The sequence below is a fragment of the Crotalus tigris genome, unplaced genomic scaffold (assembly GCF_016545835.1).
Source record: "Crotalus tigris isolate CLP2741 ecotype Arizona unplaced genomic scaffold, ASM1654583v1 scf7180000024371.1489680, whole genome shotgun sequence".
Taxonomy (NCBI): Eukaryota; Metazoa; Chordata; class Lepidosauria; order Squamata; family Viperidae; genus Crotalus; species Crotalus tigris.
In genome coordinates, this window is record NW_024100541.1 from 394,803 (window position 1) to 411,229 (window position 16,427).

Sequence of the window (16,427 nt, forward strand, 5' to 3'; positions counted from 1 at the left end):
GTATTCATTTTTAATTTTGGAGAAGGCTGCTTGTGTGGTGTCTTCCTGGTGCTCTGTGCTGACTGAGCTTGTATAATGGCACGTTAATAATTGTGGTTACAAGTTCTGATTGCAATCATTTAGTGAACAGAAATGATAAAATTGTGATGGGTAAACACTTACTCCGAGGTGTCTAATCAGACGCCCAAACCTGGCGTGCGAATTTGCTTCCTGGGAATCTTAATCTCCGTAACAGGAAAGAGACGATATAGGTTGACACAATACGGTTTAATTCTTTGGCTTTTCCCAAAGAATCCGGAAAATTACAGGGTTTCCGTGTTCTCAGGCTGAAATTGTTAATCTCTCTTGTGAACTGTACTTCTTAGGATTATTATTATTATGGTTGGTCACTCAAGTCAGCCAGTGGTTTAGACTGGATTTGGCATGTTTATCCACCTGTCGAGTCCTTCCCAAAGACCTAGGAGAGGCAGATGTTAAAAGTATTGTCATAAAAAGTATTATAATACCTTTATATTACCAAGTAAAACTGCCTTTTGTTATTGTGATTTTTCTCACAGAAACATAGGGCTGGAAGGGACCACGGAGGACTTCAAAGTCAAACTCTCTCTGCATGGCAGGAGTCTTTATACCAGTGGTGCCGAACCTGTGGCACGCGTGCCAGAGGCGGCACTCAGAGCCCTCTCTGTGGGCACATGTGCCATTGCCCTAGCATTGCCTCCCCCATGACCCCCTCCTCACCAGCAGCCCCCCTGGAGGAGAGTTGCTCCCAAGTGTGGCCCACGCAGAGCACTGCAGCCAAGGCAGCGTAGACAAGACTCTGTCCTCATGCCCCATCATGCACAGTTGATGCTGCGGGGCGCGGGTAGAGGGCGTGGCCGCCATGGCACTGCTGGGCTGCCTGGGTGATCTGCAGTGGGCCCTGGAGGTGGTGAATGGCCCTGCAGGCAAGCAGAGTGGGGGCAGGGCAGGGGGTGGAGCGGAGGCGGGGTCAGTTTTGGGGCACTCGGTCTCTAAAAGGTTCACCATCACTGCCTTATACCATCCTGGACAAAGGGCTGTCCAGTCTCTTGAAAATGTCCAGCGATGGAGCACCCATAATTCTAGGAGGCAAACGATTCCACTGATTAATTGATCCTAGTATCAGGAAATGATGATGATGATGATGATGATGATAATGATGATGATGATGATGATGGGAGGAACCTTGGAGGTCATCTAGTCCAACCCTCTTCTCAGATAGGAAACCCTATACCAGTGATGGTGAATCTTTTAGAGACTGAGTGTCCAAACTGCAATCCAAAACCCACTTATGTATCGTTGGGTGCCGGGTGGGTGTGGCCCATTGGCTGGGTGTGGCCCATTGGCTGGGTGTGGCTGCGGTGGTAACGGCAGACTGGGTGGGAAGAAAAAGTTCAATCAATCAATTCCAACTTTTTGAGATCTTTTTTTTTCCTGCAAGAAGTTGAAATTGATTGATTCATTGAACGTTCTTTTTTTTTTTTGCACACGGCGGCGGAGGCCTAAAGCGAAAAGCTTTTATAAAACCCAGCTGAAGGCCTAGGACTGGGGCGAGGGCGCGCGTGCCCACAGAGAGGGCTCTGAGTGCCGCCTCTGACACCCGTGCCATAGGTTCGCCACCACTGCCCTATACCATTTCAGACAAATGGCCATCCGTTCTCTTCTGAAAAACTTCCAGTATTGGAGCATTCACAGCTTCTTGAGGCAGGTTGTTCCACTGATTAATTGTTCTTCAATTTCATCAATTGTATCTTCAATTTCAGTTGAAGATCCTCACTTGAAGCAGGTATCTCCTAGGACAGGTAGTCCTCGACTTACAACAGTTCATTTAGTGACCGTTCAAAGTTACAAAGGCACTAAAAAAAGTGGCTTATGACCGTTTTTCACACAACCGTTGCGACATCCCCATGGTCACATGATCAGAATTCAGACACTTAGCAACTGACTCATATTTATGACAGCTTCAGTGTCCCAAGATCAGGTGATCCTCTTTGGCGACCTTCTGACAATGCGTAAGGCAGATTCACTTAACAATCATGTTGCTAACTTAACAGCTGCAGTGATTGACTTAACAACTGTGGCAAGAAATGTCGTAAAATAGAGAAAAGTTCACTTAACAGCTGTCAACTGTACGGCTAGCCAATGCAATATTGAAGGGACTCTATGGCAGAGGTCCCCAACCTTTTGAGCACCAGGGACTGATTCCATGGAAAGAGGTTTTTTTTGTGGACCGGAGTATGTGTGGTTTTGTGTGCTGCCTGCATCCCGCGGATGGGGCTTTACTTGTTTTTGCAGACCGATTGCTGGTATGCCACGGCCTAGTACTGATCCACGGACCGGGGGTTGGGGACCCCTGCTCTACGGTCTTGAGGTGCCATAAGAGATAAATTTTATTGAATACGTATATCTGCACTGAAGAAGCAAAATCAACGCTAATTTTCCCGTGTGAAAATCTAGTTAGTTAACAATGGCTTTTCGTAGCCCTAACCCACCAAATGTTCACATTGCCCAGTCATTTATCTTCGGTTTGTTATGGGAAGGATCCACTTCTCCCTCAGACACCTGTCTTTGTGACCTTGGGTCTCACAGTCCTTGACACTCCCATTCCTTTTCCCAAGCTCTCCCTCCCCGTTTCTATGCCCACTTGAGTAGCGACAGAGGTTAGCAAGCATTTTAGCAATTCAACCTTGACAACAACTGTCTTACTTAGCAACAGAAATTTTGGACTCAACCGTGGTCGCAAGTCAAGGATTGCCTGAATTACCTGACATGAACAAAACAATCCTGCAATTTTTTTTAAAAAAAGTTAGAAGAACAGGAACCCGAATCGGCTCCGCATTTCTCAGGACTAAGAACTGAGAGCGGAGCTGTAAGCAGACAGGGAATATTTTTCAAGTCCTCAGATTCCCTGGGGTGTCTTTCCCTCTTTCTGTACGTGTCTCTGCACCACACAAATCACCGGCGCAACATCCTCCCTCACACCTTTGACTGAGCTCTGTCGCAAATGCCATCCATCCGAGGGGAAGGAACTGGAAAAGCCGCCGCCAAAGCCAGAGACAATTGTTGCCTCTTTCTCCTGCTGCGCAGCTGACCTCCCGTCTCCTCTCTCCTGCTGTGTCGGTATTAAAATGTCCGGACCTTTTTTGTGAAGTCCTCACTCGGAGGCCCTTGCCTGCCGGTTTCTGCCTTAAGGCCTTTCTCTTGTGGCCTCCGTGGAGCCTTTGCACATCTTAGGGGCCATCATACCTTGCCGAGACAGGCTGGATGTGCTCTTCTCTCATTCTTATTCCCTTCCCTCCCAGCACAATAGACGCCTTTATGCATGCGCCAAAAAGCGTCAGTGAGCTAATCTTCTCCCTTGACAAGTGTCATTCACAGGCTGGCTGCTAGAGTCAGAATTCAATGAGGTTGATATTTTCCAAGCTTTGGCCTCAGGTGCATTTCCTCTCCCGCTTCTGCCCCTTCCCCTTTTCAGCTGACAACAGATTTTCTTCACTGTGGGTATTTGCGGGAATATTTCTCGGAACTGGGTGCAAAACAGAGAGAGGGAAGGGGTTGATTGAGGGCAAACTGCTATAACTGCATACATTTCCCTTGTAGGTTTGATTTTGGGGGGGGGAGCGGGTGTCCTCTTTTTTAATAAATTGGACACTTTCTTGTGATAGCTAGGAAAAAGGTCCCCTGTTCTGAAATCTTAAAAGCTGGTCCACCTAGATCAGTGATGTCTTAACGCTGATGATAAATGCTCTGCAGAGTTCCCAACTGGAGCTTTCCAGAGTTTAACCAGGAGAAATTAATTGTGGTATTGGCTGTGTTGCAAAGCGGAGGCTAAATAACCCTGGAGTTCCAGCCCCTCCTGGTGATCCTAGCAATTGGAGAGGGTATATTTTTGCAGCACAAGTAGTCCTCGACTTACAATCATTTGTTTAGCAACCGCTTGAAGTTACAACGGCCCTGAAAAGAGTGACTTACAACTGTTGCTCACAGTTACGACCCTTGCAGCATCCCTATAGTCATGTGATCAAAATCCAGGTGCTTGGCAACCGGTACGTATTTACAACGTTTGCCGTGTCCTAGGGTCCTGCGATCCCCAGCCAGGTTGGGAACCCCAGCAATAGATCATGCACCTGACTTCAAGGAACCAGTATTCTAGGTCTAGTCTTTCTTTTCCAATAGATCAACCTGGGATCCAGACTGCAGAGACCAGTCTGAGGTGAAAATCCTCAAGGATCTTCTTTTAAATCCTTAAAAAAACCAGAAGCACTACTAAGATCCTCCTCCTCCATCGACCCCTTTCCACACACAGTGATCTTTGGAAAAAGGCATCTTCCAGGACCCTGGGGGCAAAAAGCCAGAATTGCAGTTAAAAGTTAGCAAATGCTATAAATAAAACAATTAATAGCAGATGGGCCGGTCAGTCGTTTGCAGCAGGCCTCATCAAGGTTCTAAGACGCCAGTCCGTGAAGCCCGCCCTGTTCTTTATAGTTTTCCATATTTCAGCTGATTAGTGGGTGGATCCCACTGTCATTCAGCTCTTGCACAGCTCAAAATTGATCTCTTTCTGCAACATGACTTCTCATCTGGCCCTCTGGCAGATGCAGAAAACTCTGGATGACAGAAGTATATATTATCTAGCCTTAGTCCCTGTTGCTGCTAACTCCTTTCTGCAATTCCGAGCTGGATAATGAAGAAATATTACTCCCCTGTTCTTGTCTTGCTCTTTCATATGATTCCTTGCCAGGTGATCTTTTCCAAGTCTATATTTACTCTGCTTTTCTCTTCGCTTGCACTTAAGACGGTTGAGTTGATGCCGTAAAGGAATTGTCTCTTTCGGCTGCCCCATTATTCACACACCTGCTTTCTTGTTTACACCACTAGCTTTGGCAGCTGGCTGCTGTAAACTGTAATAAAATGACTTTTAAAAATAAATAAAGAAAGAAATGTGACCAGGCACGCTGGGCATAATAATATTAAAGCTGGCGTCAATTAATTTTTGCCTTTCCTCAATAAACGAGCTCCCATTCCATCCATTAATAACTTTAAAAAAGCAGCAAGAAAAGTTGACACGCTTTTAATTTATTTTCTCAACTTGCCTGGTCATATCCCTCCCTATTTCTAATGCTGGTGGGAATTGCAAGTGGCTTTCGCACAGTCAATGCATAGATTGGTGTGAATCAATACGGCTCTGCTTTATTCACACTCCCCCATAATCAGGAGGAGAATGTTAGTTAGTGAGCTATCTAGCACCTGAGGCTGTCAAAACTGCCTAAGAATAATCATGCAAAGTCCGACATGGAGCAGGGATGTTGGGGAGCAGAGATGGGAAGCTCAGAAGAATATGTTCTGTGACATTGAAGGTTGCAAAACAAACAGGAGTTAGTAAGAGAAAATCCAGTCAAAGACCTCTCTGTATCTAGGTTGCTCCGAATTCTTATTTCTGCAGCCTTTCTACACCGTTCAACGTTGCAGAGGTATCTGTAGACAAAAGAGGAACGTTAGGCTCTTTTAGTTATTTATTTTTGCCAGATTACAGGCAGTCTTCGATTTAGAATTTCCAGAATTTCCACTGCTAAGCAAGATGGTTAAATGAGTTGTGCTTGATTGTACGACTTTTTTTTCCCTGACAGTTGAGGAAATCACTGCCGTTATTAAGCGAATCACACAATTGTTAAGCAAATCCGACTTCCCCCATTGACTTTGCTCCTTGGAAGTTGGCTGGGAAAGTCCCAAATAAATGGCAAGCACATGACTGTGTGAGATGCTGCAACTGTCATAAATGTATTCCGGTTTCTAAGTGCTCAGATTTTGATCGCGTGACCATGGGGATGTTGCAACAGTTTAAAATGCAAGGACCTGTTATATATTATTTTTTTCTTTGTATTGTATCTTTGAGCGGTTGCTAAACGAATCAAGAGCTACTTGCAAAGGGTCATAGTAGTAGTAGTAGTAGTAGTAGTAGTGATCTTGGAGGTCATCTAGTCCAACCCCTGCTCAGGCAGGAACCCTATACCATTTCAGGCAAACGGCTGTCCAGTCTCTTCTTAAAAACTTCCAGTGTTGGAGCATTCACAGTTTCTGGAGGCAGGTTGTTCCACTGATCAATTGTTCTAACTGTCAGGAAGGTTCTCCTTAGTTCTAGGTTGCTTCTCTTTGGTTAGTTTCCATCCGTTGCTTTTTGTCTTGCCTTCAGGCGCTTTGGAGAATAGCTTTGACTCCCTCTTCTTTGTATTATTATTTCCTGTATTAAACATATATGGTATCCAACTCCAGCAACTCTGAGCAGTTCTAATACCAGGGTAAAATCCCCTCTACTTCTTCTGTTTTTCCATTGGAAAACAAAACCAATTAGGTTCTTTGGAATAAAAAGAAAACTAAAATTTAGTACAACATTTTTTTTTTAAAAAATCAGTTTCTTCCTATTGTAATATGTTCATGAAATAATCACAATTTTACGTTAATAACTTTGTGTTTCTTAAAAATTATTTGGAATGATAAAACTCCAAGAATGGGAAATTAAATGAACATTTTCAATTTTCAATTGTGTTATAGAACATTTTGCAGGAATACTATTCCAGATCAAACTGTAGAAGAAGAATCTGGGGGGATGGAGGGGGGAGTCAAAAGAGTGATCAGCCTAGAATTCCTATATAGCCATAAGTGAGCTAAGTTCATCCCCTTGAATTCCATTGTTCCCTGTCTAACTCCAAACAGGTACTAACTGTTAGTTGGGAAGATTCCTATGCATAGGCATGATTAGCAATATTCACTTTAATTAGACCATCACATGTGAACTTTTGCACCTGATACCAGCTGAATACTTTCTATTATCAAGCATAACCAATATAAACTTTTACATTCCTTAGTATCAGCAGCAACAGCAGTGATCAATAATTTAGAATCATATGCTAATGTCAGTTTTGAATCTGAATAAAAGATAATATCACTCTAATCAAAATAAAAGAGTTTATGACTCTAATTTGAATATCATTCAAAAAAAATTTAAAAAAAAAATTCAACTCGTGTCTTTTTGTGGATTTTATTAGCTCCTTCCAATCTCGAGTTACTCAGTCTTCCCTCATCTTTCAACTTATTCTTTCTTCCGTTATATATTTGATACATTTAACTTTTAGATCCACATTCTTTATTGCATCATGCATTTTAATGTCTGCATCAAAAAACACAGCATTTTCTGCATACCAAAATATAGACACATTCATAACCTAACCTAGTGTTTTTCTAACTCGGCAACTTAGGGATGTGGGGACTTCAACTCCCAGTGACTGTTGTTCAGTCACTAAGTTGTGTCTGATTTTGCAACACCACGGACCATAGCACGCCAGGACCCCCTCTCCTGCACTGTATCCTGGAGTTTGCCCAAATTCATGTTCATTGCATCAATGACACCATCTATCTCATCTCATCTTTTGCCGTCCCCTGCTTCTTTTGCCTTCAATAGCATGCTGGCTTACTTACACATTTATTCATAAATACATAAACAGCTGAAGGGACATCACACATATTAGTTTTTTTTTTCCATACTCATTCCTTAAGTATTCCCTTTTCTCTCAGACATGTTCAATCTCTTACTACTCTTAACTATATTCAGCAAATATGCCCCGAATGTTCCATAATCCAAGCTTATCCATTTCATCATATATTTTCTGTAAATCAACAGACACACAATAAATTGTCTTTCTCACACCTTTCTCAATGACCAATTAAAGAGCAAAAATCTGATCTGCTTACAGCACTCCTTATCTGGCATAAAGCTGCAGGACAAATTATGCTCAATGTCACCTCTCGTATCGTTTCAATCAGAATTCTGTTCAGCCACTTTTCCATGCACCCTTAATTTGTCACTAATACATACACATTGTAGATTTTTGCATTCACTCTTCTTAATATTTCCTATGTATAGAGAAAGAGTACCATAATCAGCATGGATGTGGCCTTCATCCATAAGCATAACACTCCCTAAATATGCCACATCCATATTGTGACGTTTTTCCAGTGGCACCATCTGTGGCAATCTTGCTATGTTTCAGCATTATCATAGCAGTTAAGATTTTCCTTTTGTGAAGATCTTTTGATTGATAGATTCATTCATTCATTCATTCATTCATTATGTGCCATCAACTGAGTGTCAGCCACATATTCTCCAGGATGAACTGCCCCAAATTGGTCTTCAAGTCTTCTAACAGTGTACCCATCACTGTTATAATAGAGTCCATCCACCTTACTGTTTGTTAGTCATCTTCTTCTCTTTCCTTCCATCATTCCCAGCATTATAGACTTCCAAAGAGAAGTCCAAAATATCATAATTGATTCTGGTCATTTATGCCTTGAATGAGAATTCTGAATTGATTTCTTGTATGATCCATAGAGACTTAAAAGTCATACGGTCTGTGAGGAGCCGCAAAGTAAATCTTTGAGCTACTAAATATAACATTTAAAGAAAATGGTTCCAAGGTCTTAGCAAGGTGATACACCTTGATTAATCATATAAAACTACAGTGTCTACTGAAAAATTATCCCCCTCGAATCTAGTGGGATCTAGTGCCATGCATATGATTTGAGCTATAGTAATAACAAAGAATATAATGGAGAAAAAAGGAAAAAGAGACTAAGATTAAATATAAAGAGACTAAACTAATGATAAGAGGCACAACAGCCAGCCTTAGAACTAACAGTGAAGATTTGGAAGTGGTGGTTAGTTCCTGCCTTTTAAAATCAACTAAAGATATCAGCAGTCAAGAAATATGCCACAAATTAGCACTTGGTAGATTAACCAAGAAGACCTTGCAAAAGATGTTCTAACGCTAGAAAGTGTCTATAACTAGAAAAATCCGAATTGTGCAGCCCACGTTTTTTCCTGTGACCTTATAGAGAAATTAAAGTTCAGCTTTGAAGAAGCAGGATAAGAAGAAGGTTGACACTTCGGACTTTCAGGTTGGTGAAGACTCCCAAGAATACCCTGGGCAGCCAAGAAAGCCATAAATGGATCATCAAATAAATCAACCCCAAATTCTGGAGAAAATCAGTTTCTGTGGTTGCTAATAGTCAACACTGACTTGATGGTATGTAATCAAATCAGTACTTCGCAAACAGTTGCTTAATCTTGCAATAAAAGGAGCTATATCATGAATTGTGGGTGGTCCATTAGCAAAACAAACAGAAAAAACCGATATGTTATTTTCCACTGCGAGGAACATACAAGAATTATAGCTCCTGGTACATAAATTCTATTAGAGCTTCCTCTTTTGAATTATACATATCACTTAAATCAATAAGAGCCTAAGGAATTGCCGTTTTCTAGGGCTGCTGCCGTCAGGATCCTTTTTGGTGACAACAGGATATTAGGAGACTGGGTTGATAAATTGCAGGATATTACATTAGCAGCCAAATTATCATACTACATCAAAGAAAGAAAAAGGCAAACGTATGGAAGACTGGTCTGCTTTTATTAATTTTTGTAAGGGTCTGTGTCAGCTTTTCCCAACTCGGTGTCCTCCCAAATATTCTCGGAAAGGGTATCTGGCAAATCTTGAAACCAGCACAATGGGGAAAGTTGTTTTATAGGTAATGTATAGGTTGCTTTTTCACAAGGCAACTGGATTTTGGTTTTTTTTTTTCTCTTTGAAGATGTTTCGCTTCTCATCCAAGAAGCTTCTTCAGCTCTGACTGGATGGTGTTTTATAGGTAGTCCTCAACGTATTACCACAGTTGGGACTAAAATGTCAGTCCCCCCCCCCAAAAAAATGAGGTAGCGTTGAGTTGCGCCCAATCTACACAGCCTTTATTGCCAAGGTCATTAAGCAAATCACAGAGTTGTTAAGTGAATCCGGCTTCCCCCATTGACTTTGCTTGTCAGAAGCCGGCTGCGAAGGTTGCAATTGGAGATCATGTGGTCCTGGGTTGCTGCAACTATAGTGTCAAGTGCATCCGTTGTCGTCCGTGAGTAAGAACAAAAGGAACGCCGGTACACACTGAACTCACCAAGCGATTTATTGTGAAGATGAAACAAAGTCAGCATTGGGAGTGGTTGTCTCCCAGCGCTCTATAACTGTGTGCCACACCCTGTGCTCCCGCCCCCAACTCCAAGCCAACATCCGCTCGCATTGGATAAATGCTTCACCCTTTCCTTGTGCTCTCCCTTTCGCCGACGGAGCCCCACCCCCGCATCCCTCTGTCCGTGTGTGCGGTCCGCGCGTTACCTTCCCGCCACCAAGCTCTCCCTGCCTACCGGCCCCTCTGTCTGGTAAGTAACCCCCACCCGCTACCCACGCTGGATCCCCCTGTAGGTGCAGAGGGTTCCCGTCCCACGTCGACGTGCCGGCAGGCGTTCGACTCGCCGGCCGCAGCTGGCCCTTGGGGACTTCCGGGTTTGCCGACATCAGCTGTACCGCGGGGAATTCCGGGCTTGCTGCCCCCAGCTGATCGTCGGGGGATTCCAGGCTCGTAAATAGGCCGGCGCTCGTTTGTGCCTGTGCGTCTGCGTGGGGAGGCGGGCCGGCCAAGTATCCCCGCTCGGGCCGGGCTCCAGCTGTGAGAACTTGCTGCTCGGCGGTTGCCGGAGGTTTTGGGCTGCTGTCCGCTCCCCCCCGTCCCCGTTTGCATGTCAAGCCCCCGGGAGCTTGACATATAGTAAATATATGCCAATTGCCAAGCACCCAAATTTTAATCACGTGACTGCATGAATGGTCATAAGTCGAGGACTACCTGTACTTCCATACATGCAGTGTATTATGTATTATAGTTACAACAACTGCAAATGAGAATCCTTTTTTTAAAGCCCATTTCCTGAGTATTTTATTTAGTAGTAGTAGTAGTAGTAGTAATAAAGCTGAACGGGACCTTGGAGGTCATTTAGTCCAACCTCCTGCTCAGGCAGGAAACCCTAAACCATTTCAGACAAATGGCTGTCTGGTCTCTTCTTAAAAATGTCCAGTGTTGGAGCATTCACAGCTTCTGGAGGCAGGTTGTTCCATTGGTTAATTGTTCTAACTGTCAGGAAGTTTCTCCTTAGTTCTAGGTTGCTTCTCTCCTTGATTAGATCCATCCGTTGCTTCTTGTCCTGCCTTCAGGTGCTTTGGAGAATAGCTTGATTCCCTCTTCTTTGGGGCAGCCTCTGAGATATATATGTTTTAGCCTCCAGTCCCCTGATCATCTTTGTTGCTCTTCTCTGCACTCTTTCTAGAGTCTCAACATCTTTTTTACATCATGGTGACCAAAACTGGATGCAGTATTCCAAGTGTGGCCTTACCAAGGCCTTGTAAAGTGGTATTAACACTTCACGTCATCTTGATTCTATCCCTCTGTTAATGCAGCCTAGCACTGTGTTGGCCTTTTTGGCAGCTGCAGCCCACTGCATTTCATGGAGGGAATCTAAACTTCATGATATTTTGTGAGAAAATAAGCTTTGATTTAATATGCTCTGCAAAATTTAAGTGAGTTTAGCCATTCGTAAAAACCTTTGCTGGGCTCACAGAGCTGCTTCACAATTCTTTTTCCTTTCCATCTGTCAGCAAGTGTTTTGTTTTCTTAGCGATTGCCCATCTAGATGGTGCATGTAAGACAGCCTGCTTGGAAAAATTCACTTTCCCTGCTGAATCTGATGCTTCTCGGGGTGACAAAGCTCTTAGGATCACTGAATCTTCCCTTCTGTCCCAACCAAGTAGGAACGTTTACATGGCAAGATTTCCTGGGGCAGCTAATGTTATCATGCAGAAACAAGCACTGACCAGAAAAAGCATTCAGTCTTTTCCTGAAAGCCACGGGATGAAATTACACCCTACTGCTAGGCTGAGACAACGCAAAACAGAATAACACAGTTGGAGATCTTGGAGATCTTCTAATCCAATCCTTTGCTCAAGCAGGAGACCCTATTTGTTTCTGGACAAAAGGCTGTCCAACTTCTTTTTAAAAACCTCCAGTGATGGTGCACCCACTACTTCTGAAGGCAAGCAGTTCCACTGATTAATTATACTCACTGTTAGAAAATTTCTCTTCAGTTCTAGCTTGCTTCTCTTCTTGATTAGTTTCCCTCCGTTGCTTCTTGTCCTGCCTTCAGGTGCTTTGGAGAATAGGTTGACCCCCTCTTCTTTGTGGAACTTGCTTAGATATTGGAACACTGCTATCATCTCACCCCTGGTCCTAGACATACCCAATTCCTGCAACCGTTCTTCACATGTTTTAGCCTCCAGTCCCCTAATCATCTTTGTTTCTCTCCTCTGCACTCTTTCCAGAGTCCCTACATCTTTTTTATAATATGGTGACCAAAACTGGATGCAGTATTCCAAGTGTAGTTTTACCAAGGCATTATAAAGTAGTACCAACATTTCACATGATGTTGATTCTATCCCGCTGTTAATGCAGCCTAGGATTAAACAAGAATAAACAAGCCTAGGATAAAACAAGATTTTCCAGTATGACTCTGTAGGCAAGAATTCAAACACCATCTTCCTTTTTGCATTACTGGTGCCCTGTGGAAAGTTTAATGCAAAGTATAGAAACAGCATGGCAGGAATTATTCACCTAAGTCCATTTTTCATGTTTCTTCTAACCCCTGGCAGGGGTTGATCTTAATAGCACTGATCTGCTGCTAAGATGCTAGGCTGGCTAGAATCTGGGGGAGATGAAATCCATCACATCAGGAAGGTATATACAGGTAATCCTCAGGTTACCACCACAATTGAGTCCGACATTGATGTGGCTAAGTGAAATATTTCTAAGTGAGGTTTGCCCCATTTGAGGATTGTTCTTGCCGCGGTTGTCAAATGAATCATTGCATTTGTTAAGTTAGTAACATGCTTGTTAAGTGAATGTGGCTTTGTCTGTCGGAAGATCGCAAAAGGTGATTGATCACATGACCTCGGGACACTGCAACAACATCAAAAATACATGCCAGTTGCCAAGCCTCTGAATTTTGATCACATGACCACGGGGGATGCTGCGACGGTTGTAAGTGTGAAAAATGTTCATAAGTCACTTTTTTTCAGTGCCACTGTAACTTGGAACGGTCACTAAATGAACTATTGTAAGTTGAGATCTACCTGTATATACAGTAGGTAAAGGTGCATTAAGATCTAGTCTAGACGCAGAGGTAGGCAACCTTGGCTCTTTTATGACTTGTGGACTTCAACTCCCAGAATTCCTGAGCCAGCATGGCTCAGCATGGAAACTTCTCCCTTTCTCCTCAGCATGGCTGGCTCAGGAATTCTGGGAGTTGAAGTCCACGAGTCATAAAAGAACCAAGGTTGCCTACCCCTGTCCTAGACCCATAGTCATTCATTTAGTGGTTGTTCAGAGTTACAATGACACTGAACAAAGTGACTTATGACCAGCCCTCACACTTATAACCACCTCAGCATCCCCACAATCATGTGATCAACATTCAGGAGCTTGGCAGTTGGCATGTACAGGTGGTCCTTGACTTGCAACCATTAGTTTAGTGACCGTTCAGTTATAATAGCGCTGAAAAAAATGACCTATGACCGTTTTTCATACTTACGACCATTGCAGTTGCCCCAGGGTCACGTGATCAAACTTCAGACTTTTGGCAAGTGGCATGTACTTACGATGGTTGCAGTGTTCCCAGATCGTATGGTTCCCTTTTGCGACCTTCCAACAAGCAAAGTCAATGGGTGGGATTCACTTAACCGTGTTACAAAGTCAATAGGGGAAGCTGGATTTGCTTAATTTCCGCAGGATTCATTTAACAATTGCAGTGACATGTTGAAGAACAGTGGCCAAATGCATTAAAATCTGGTGTGCTTTGCTTAGCAGTGAAAATTTGGGTCCCAATTATAGTTGTTAAGTCGAGGACTACCTATATCAATATTATGATACGTCTCTTTTAAAACAGAATTTCTTTTCTAAATTTTAAATATTTGGAGCATGAAAAGAAAAGGGGTTTTTTCCAATTAATGGATCTCCATTGTCTACCACTGTGTTTACTTGTGTTCACAGAGCGAAATAACATTCTGTCGATATAGTTCAGTCACTGGGGTGTGTGCGCACACATAAATCGCAGACCCTTCACTCTGGTATTTCATAGCTGTGGTGTCATCAGATCCATATTTCAGTTAACCTAATACGGGGTCCCTTCAGCTGCAAATGCAAGCATGAAATATAGCTTGGGGGAGGGAATCAGAGAGTGGGGGGGTGGGTAGGGGAAGCCCACCAAAACACAGCCTGCAGAAGCATAATTTTTTCCAAGCAATTGGGGCTTGGCACTGCTGTCACACCTTGTTAATTTTATTTATGGCATCTACCAATTTTGGTATTGTTTTAATCATGTACAATACAATCATGTACAGTCGTCCTGACCCTGTTAGGGCTGCTGACAAATAGGCACATGGGCATGAATGTGCCTGTGGCAAATGGCCTGGCTTACCTGGGCACTTTCTCGGGTGTAGAGGACGAATTCTTAGGTCGGTTTTAGATTCAGAGTAGAAGTGACGTGATGTGGGGTGCATAATCCAGAAAAAAACACTCTGAAATCAGAAATCTGAGTCTGGTTTTGACAATTGAATAGGGTGTGTTTATGGAAATGGCTACTCTTTACTTTCTTTATATAAATAAAAAGTTGAGATTATAATCTTGTTATGTAATTTACTCCACTGAAAATAGCTGGAATTCGCTGCTTTTTAAAATTCCCCTTTCCACTACTCCCTTTCCCTTTTTTCCTCATTGTCTTTATTTTCATTTGTATTTTATATCAAGAAAAAATAATAATAAAATTGTGAGGGGGGAGGGAGGGAGGGAGAGATGGGGGGGGGAGAGAGAAATGTTCTGATTTCCCTGATTCCAGCCAAAGGGCTGGTTTCACTCTGCTGGCAGTGGAGAATGTGAGCTGTAGTCCTGCCCACATAAAGAGCTGCTCAAAACCGTTGCCTGTTTTTACAGCCTGGGGTGATGGGTATTAGCATCTCTTTTGTCCACTTTTCTGTGTGAAAAGACTGAATTTCAAAAGTCTGCTTGAAAGATCCAAACTATTCGATTTCCAAAAGCATTTTTGCTTGTATTTCTTTTTTAAAAAAATGGGGACTCAGCCTCTCCCCCCCTCCCCCAGTCATTCAGTTCAGATGATCATCTTTTAGGGGAAATTTTCCGTTCTGTTTGTGCCCCCTGTATTTCACTCTTTTCCCTTTTTTACCTCCAAAAAGATTATTCAAATATATATCTCATTTTTATTCACCTGAATAAAAGGGGGGGGGGAAACAGCCTGTTTGACTCTGCTAAATGCGCTTATCTTTTAAATAGAGCTTGTTAGCTTCCAATAATACCTTCATCCAAGAGGACGCAGTATAATTTCATTTAAAAAAATGCACACTCCTTGACAACCAGATTCCCATTTATCTCACCATTTTAAACCGCCTCTTTTGTTTTGTATTAATCTTTCCTACATGCTTTTAGAAATGGATGGGGTTTTTTGTTGTTGTTGTTGTTTCTTTGTACCACCCATAAAAAGTAATTGTCTGCTTAATCCAAAATTGCTTTAAGACTTGAGGTTATTTAAAAATGGTGCATATTCATTATCTTAACTAATGGGGTATGGAGAAGAAATACCTTCCCTTCTCCCTTCCTCCCTCCCTCCCTCTCTTCCTTCCTTCCTTCCTTCCTTCCTTCCTTCCTTCCTTCCTTCCTTCCTTCCTTCCTTCCTTCCTTCCCTCCTTCCCTCCCTCCCTCCCCTCCTCTCTTTTCCTCTCCTCTCCTTTACTTTCTTCTATTTGGGAGGAACTGGATAAATTTTTCTCTCTGCTTTTTTAATTCACTGTGTTCCAGGTAATAATCCTTCAGTTTCTCTATAGAAAAGTCTTCCAATGAATGGTTGGGCTTTGTTGGCAACATGTTTAAAATATCGGAGATGTACAAGATTTTAAATTAGCCAATCCTGATTACATTTTTTTTTTTAAAAAAGTCTGCATTTCCAGCGAATTCTCCTTTGTATGCCGATGGTTAAATATCTAGAATACCATGACGTTCTCCAGCAGCACAATGTCTTGCCAAGTTCCTGCTTGTAACCTTTCAGTCATCAGCACTTCCTTTGTGCTAAGCTGAGAACTAAACATTCTTTACTCAGGGATAAGCCATCCTTGGGGACGGAAACCCTTGAGAACAATGAAGTAACAGCTCATGCAGGCATGATCGTGACTGAGTACTCTTCAACAGGCAAAACTCAGGGGAGAGTGTTCTAGGTGCAGAGACCAAAACCAAGGGCTGTCCCTAATTAAATAGGAATAACTAGAGGAAACCCATCCCTGCTTCCCATTTTACTTGAAACTGGAATGATTCAGGCAAATTTGTGTATTTATTTATTCCAAGGGGAATTCTAAATCCTATTTTTGAGAGTTAACTTGCCATTCTAGTTTCTTCTTAAGTGAACATTTTCCACTTCCCCTTCTAAG

General features: G+C 42.7%; 1 protein-coding gene and 1 long non-coding RNA gene across 22 annotated transcripts in view; one reads left to right on the forward strand and one right to left on the reverse strand.

Annotated features, from left to right (window-relative positions):
- MSI2 (musashi RNA binding protein 2) overlaps window positions 1-16,427 on the forward strand; it is a 453,994-nt gene that overhangs the window by 312,901 nt on the left and 124,666 nt on the right. The window lies entirely within an intron of this gene.
- On the reverse strand, window positions 249-5,995 carry LOC120301233. The gene is made up of 2 exons (XR_005554842.1): window positions 3,001-5,995; window positions 249-457 (listed from the first exon to the last, which is right to left on the reverse strand). It is a non-coding gene; the product is annotated as an uncharacterized LOC120301233 (long non-coding RNA).